Source organism: Saimiri boliviensis, chromosome 8, assembly GCF_048565385.1.
Source record: "Saimiri boliviensis isolate mSaiBol1 chromosome 8, mSaiBol1.pri, whole genome shotgun sequence".
NCBI classification, from domain to species: domain Eukaryota; kingdom Metazoa; phylum Chordata; class Mammalia; order Primates; family Cebidae; genus Saimiri; species Saimiri boliviensis.
The window spans coordinates 99159269-99165362 of record NC_133456.1 but is presented as its reverse complement, the minus strand read 5'-3'; the positions used below and the strand labels follow the sequence as shown (position 1 = coordinate 99165362).

The window sequence follows — 6094 nt, the reverse complement described above, 5'->3', positions numbered from 1 at the left end:
CTGGTTTTGTCATTAGTACTACACAATGTTCCCTAACCCAGCCACCCAAACTACAGACTCTTCCTCATGATGCTTCCAGATCTCAGCTTATTCTCGCACTGTCTGACCAGGGAAAGAATGACAAAGCTCATTCTTTCCCTATGGGCTCAGCACATGATTGATTTCTTGCTCCTTGGCAGTCCTATTCGGCTTGTGTGTCCATCTCTGATCAGATCCTTGAGGATAATAGGATGGAATCAGCTAAGTGGCTTAAGTCAATCAGAGTCTAAGTCTAGGTCAGTGGTTCTCAACCAATGGTGCGTGACTTTTCCCCTAAGGGGACATCTGGCAATGTCTGGAGACATTTTTAGTTGTCACACGGGAGGAGGATGGTACTGGCATTTAGGAGGCAGAGACCAGGAATGCCGCTAAACATCCTATAATGCACTGGACAATTGAAACATACAGCCCCTGACCCACCCATATGCTCACCAAAGAATTATTTGGCCCAAAACGTCCATAGTGCTGAGGTTGGGAAATACTGCTCTGGAGCCATCTTATCTAAATCTCACGACTGAGAATGGGAGTGGGAGTTGTTTCTCAAAGAAAAAATTATAGTTCAGAGGGAAAGGAAAGTAATTAAACCATCAATCATCAATTACAGTATACATAAAAAAGACTGAATGAATATATACACCAAATATTATCAGTAATGATTTCTGAGACAGTGCTCAATAATTTTTTACCTGCTCCTATTTTTTAATTTATCTAAAATGAAGTTTTGTGAAATGTAAAAAGTCATTTGAAGAGAAAAGTACAAAAGAAGTCTCTTTTCACCAAACAATACTAACCTCTTACAAAATGGTATGCCTCAGTACAGATCAGTTCCACGTGCATGCTTTTATCCACTGATACGGTCAGGTATCAACTATTTTGTGTTCTACTTTTTTCTCCTTGACATTATTTCATGTAGACCACTCCATAAATCCAGATAGTCTTCATACATGACATTTTAATGGTTCATAATGTTTTGTTGTAATGCTATGTCAAGATTTACTCAGTCATTTCCTGGCTGTTAATGATTTTGGATTAATCTGCCATTATGAAAAGCACAGCTGTAAACTGATGCTTTCTTAAAAACTCAACTCGTTATTGAGTTTTTTCCTTGGGATTTGCTCCCCAAAGCCGATTTGCCAAATCGTGATCTTTAGTACATGCTGTCAGATTTCTTTCCAGAAAAAGTATGATACTAGTTCTACTAGCAGCATAAGAGTCCTCAAAGCTCTGGTAACTTTGGTTACAAAAAAAAAAAAAAAAAAAAAAAACACCAAAAAACTATTATTAAAAATTTAATATGCATGATGCAATATATTAGGCAATTTTAATTTTTAATTCTTTAATTATTATGGAAGCTAAACATTTTCCCAAGTGTTTGTTCGCTATTTGTATTTTTCCTTGTGCAAACCATCTGTTCATATTCTTTAACCATCTGTCCAGTCTGGCCTGAAACTGCCCATATAGATAATATTAATTTCCCTAACAGATATAATGTTGTGTTTACTGTTATGTGTATTACAATGCTCTCATATTTTTATCATTTTAATTTTTCTAATTTGAGACTAATCATTTTTTGTTCTTCATCTTGTGGTATGTATGTATGTATTTAAATTTCATTCACTTGAACCTGTCAACCTTATCATTGTTCAGTGCTAACTCCTTTTATTGCTTCTATTGTCTGAAAATTCTTTTTATTTAAAAATGGATATATGCAGCATTGTTTTATTTCGTGTGCGTGTGTGTGTGTGTGTGTGTGTGTGTGTGTAGTAGGGAAGTTTAAACTTCCCTCTGAAGTCAGCCTTCTGAAATAAACTGACAATAGAGTAGCAGAAGAAAAAACACACGAATGTATTAAAGTGCACACGGACACAGGGCCCCAGCAAATATGAGACTCAAAGAAAGTTGAGTCTTCGCATGGTTGAAACATATATCTTCTTCATACAGAAGAGGGTGATGACAGAGAAACTGTGCAAAGCTTATTCCAATCCCTTATTCTTTCCAAAATGGTTTTTTGGTAGAGAAAAGCAAATTGGCTTTTGCACTGATCTCCCATTTTTTGGTCATTCTATTTTATCTTTTAGGGATCTTTATCATCAGCAATTGTTTTTTATGTGCTTATAGTTTGCAGGGAAGTGTGTTGGACATACAAAAAGTCACAGTTATAGAACTCTGCCTTTCCTAAAGATTCTCACAATCAAATTCAGGACATCAGATATAAACTGTATCAACTTTATGAAACATAAATCCCAATAACAGTGATTTAAAAAATATATATATATATTTATTTTTCTCTCATGTAATTGGAAATCTGAAAGCAGGCAATCTAGGGCCAGTATATTGGCTCCACACTGTCTTCAGAAACCTGGGCTCCTTCATATCTTCTACTTTTATAAAATCAAGATGTGGGTCTCATCTTCACGTATAGCAGAAGATTGCCAGTGCTCCAGCCATCATGACTAATTTCCAAGCAGAAAGAAAAAGCAGAGTGAAAGACTAGTACTGAGACAGCTCCTCTTTAACTGGTTTTTCTGGCAGTTCCCAGTGATGTCTATTCCTATCATTGTCCAAAACAGTGTCACATGACTGCCACCAACTACTACAAGAGAGCTGGCAGGTGTAACATTTTAGCTAGGCATATTGCTACTCTTAATAAAATCAAAGATCTGTTTGTAAGTAGAGAGAGTGGATACTGGCCAGGCAACTGGGAGTTTCTACCACTCAGTGTATGAAGTAAAAGGGGAAACATAAAGTAAGTTTTGTTCAGACTATGACCATGTGTCCAAAAATGTGAGATCAGTGCAGGGCCTGGGTGGTTAAGTTGTATTTAGACAAATGGTGGTGAGAAGAGGGAGCATTTTAAGACCAGAAAGGGTCTGGGCAAAGATGAGGTAAAGGTCCTCCTAGGAGGTGTCAAGGAGAATGGCGGTAGGCAGGGAGGGACTTCCTCTGTGCTTAGAATGTCTTTCTGGGAGTGTGAGAAGATGTGCAGAAATGCAAGGAGAGATTGGTTACCAGCTCTGCTTACCAACTACTGTTGTCCTCATTTAATCTTCAATAACAACTAACGTTTATTAAAACCAAGTATATACCAAAGGCTTTGCTAGGTGTTTTAACATATATTGTATCTAATCCTTACAATAACCACATTTTGGGGATAAGAAAACTGATCTGTCACAGGTTGAATACTTGATCAAGCTCATGCCTCTTTTAAATTTAAGATATTCTGAATTGGGTAGGCTCTACACAAGACTCCATGTTTTTTTTTCCCCCTACAATGTCACAATGTTAAGTAATTTATTAACTTTACTTGGGATTGGGGATGGAGGTGGGTGAGTTAAACTGCTATTCCTTGATATTTTCTAAATTCTAAACCTAAGGGAAACTTTGCAAACTCTTCAACTAACTAGCAGTGTGATCATAGACAAGGTACTTAACCTCTCTGGATTTGAATTTGTTTACTTATTACTCAGATACAAAACCAGATAGATACTATAAGAAAATAATATTTCAGTCCAACATCCCTCATCAACAAATGCAAAATTTCTAAAAATGCTAATCCATGAAACATAGAACATAATCCAACAATACATAAAACAAATAATAAAACCGATAAAGCAGGCTTTATTGAAAAAGTACTAAGTTGGTTTAACATTTGAAAATAAAGTAACAAACTCAAAAAATAAAATAGGAAAAAAAGTATGATTATATCAATAGCTGCAGAAAAACATTTGACAAAAATCCAACATCCCTTTCTCATAAAAACTCTCAGTAGACTACAAATAGAAGTTTCCTCAATCTGAGAGAAAACTTATGAAAAACTTACAGCTAATATCATACGTTATGGTCAAAGACTGAATGCTTTTCCTCTAAGATCAGGAACAAGACAAGGATGTTCACTCTCATCACTTCTATTCAACATTGTACAGGCTCTAGCCAGTGCAATAAGGCAAGAAAAAGAAAGCAAAGACATCTGTATTCAAAAGGAAAGAGTAAAACTCTTTCCACACAAATCACATGATTTTCTAAGTAGAAAATCTGATGAAATTAATAAAATGTTACTAGAACTAAGAAGTGAGTTTAGCAAGATTTCAGAATACAAGATCAATATACAAAATCTACATACTAGCAATCAGAGATTGAAATTGATAAAACAATACCACAGCATCAAAAATATGAAATGCTTTAGGATGAACCTATCAGAAGATGTGCAAGACGTATACACTGAAAACTACAAAACACTGCTAGTAGATGTTAAGGAAGACCTAAATAAATAGAGAGGCATATCTTTATTCATGAGTCAGAAGATTGAATATTGTTATAATACTAATTTTCCCCAAACTTATGGATAAAAATCAATACAATCACAATCAAAGTTTAAGTAAACTTGTGTGTAGAAATTGAGAAACTGAATCTAAAATTTACATTGAAATACAAAAGACCTAAAATAGCCCAAACAACCTTAAAAAAGAACAGAGGTACAGTACCAATGCTAGCTGGTTCCAAGTCCAGTCATCAAGATATTGTAGTATTGATGTAAAAATGACAAATTAATTAATTAATGGGACAGAATAGGAACCAGAAATAGACCCAACATACTAATGGAAAACCGATTTTTGACACAGATTCAAAAACAGTTCAGTGGAGAATCGGTAGTCTTTCTAAAGTTGGTGCTAGAACAACTGGATATAGATATGCAAAAACAAAACAGATAAAAAACAGAACAAAATTTTGGCCATATATAAAAATTAATTCAAAATGGGTCAGAGATCTAAATGTAAACCTAAAACTAGAAAGATTTTAGAACAAATCACAAGAGAAAATCTTTGTGATCCTGGATTAGGCAAAGATTTCTTAAATATAACACCAAAAAAAAAAAAAGAACGATCCATTAAAAAATTGATAAATTGGGTTTTATAAAAATTAAAAATTTCTGCTCTTCCCAAGACACTATTAGGAGACAGAAAAGCAAGAGACTGGAAAAAAATATTTGTTAAGCATATATCTGATAAAAGAGTTTTATCCAAAATATATACAATGTTCTAAGCTCAATAATTAAACAACTTAACATTAAATGGGCAAAATAGTTGAACAGACACTTCAGCAAGGAAAATATATTTGCCGAAAATAAGCACATGAAAAGATGTTCAACATCATTAACGATTACAGAATGCATCAGAAAGCCACAATGAGCTACCACTACACATTAAATCTCTACACTACACATTAAAATCTCTGCACATTCAAGTGTTGGCAAGGATGATGAACAACTGGAACTCGAATAGACTGCCAGTGGGAATGTAAAGAAAAAAAAAACACTTGGGAAAACGGTATGGTAGTTTCTTAAACGGTTACACCTACCTTATGACCTAGGCATTCCATTTCCAGGTATTTACCCCAGAGAAGAAAATCCGTATGTGTCTGTACAAAGATTTGCACAGGAATGTTCCTAGCAGCTGTAGTTCTGATCAGGAAAAATTGAAAGCAGCCTAAATCAAGTGGTGATCAGATAAATACACGGTGGTATATTCATACTGGAATACTGCTCAGCACTAGCGAGGTATGAATGGTTGCTGCTTGCAAAAACACTCAGGCATGTCAAAGTAACTGTGCTGAGTGAAAGAAGCCAGACAAAATCAAGTACATATGGGATGATTCCATTTATGGACGACTCTAGAAAATGCAGACTAAAATAGATCAGTGTTTGGGCTGAGGAAGAGTGGAGTGGGGCAGGGCGAGGGAGGAGCAGGAGTGGGAGGAGCTGGGAGATGCAGAGGTGGGCTGGGGAGGGTCTCACAGAAGGGAAGGGAGAGACGAAGGGGGAGGAAAGGCGAGGGGAAAAGGAAGGGAAGAGGGAGGAGGAGACGGCGGCAGAGCGGGGAGGAAGAGGGCCGCAGACCTGGAAGGGCCTGGGACGCGGAGTGGGAGGAGCAGGTGGGAAGTTGGGAAGGAGGGAGGGGCAGGAAACGGAGACGCCGGGGTGGGCGGTGGGGCGGAGCGTGGGGAGGGAGGCCGACAGGCGCCGGCGGGGGGCGGGGGCGGGGCAGGATGGGGGCGGGGC

The 6094-nt window shown here is 37.1% G+C and overlaps 1 long non-coding RNA gene across 6 annotated transcripts in view; it reads right to left on the bottom strand.

Annotated features, from left to right (window-relative positions):
* Positions 1-5983, bottom strand: part of LOC141585441 (uncharacterized) — a 45381-nt gene extending 39398 nt beyond the window's left edge. For 5 of the 6 annotated variants that reach the window (XR_012518911.1, XR_012518917.1, XR_012518913.1 and 2 more), the window contains exon 1: positions 5395-5983. This is a non-coding gene — a long non-coding RNA (uncharacterized LOC141585441). The remainder of the gene's footprint in view (positions 1-5394) is intronic. The other variant, XR_012518914.1, reaches the window with a different exon arrangement.
* Between the last annotated feature and the right edge of the window lie 111 nt (positions 5984-6094).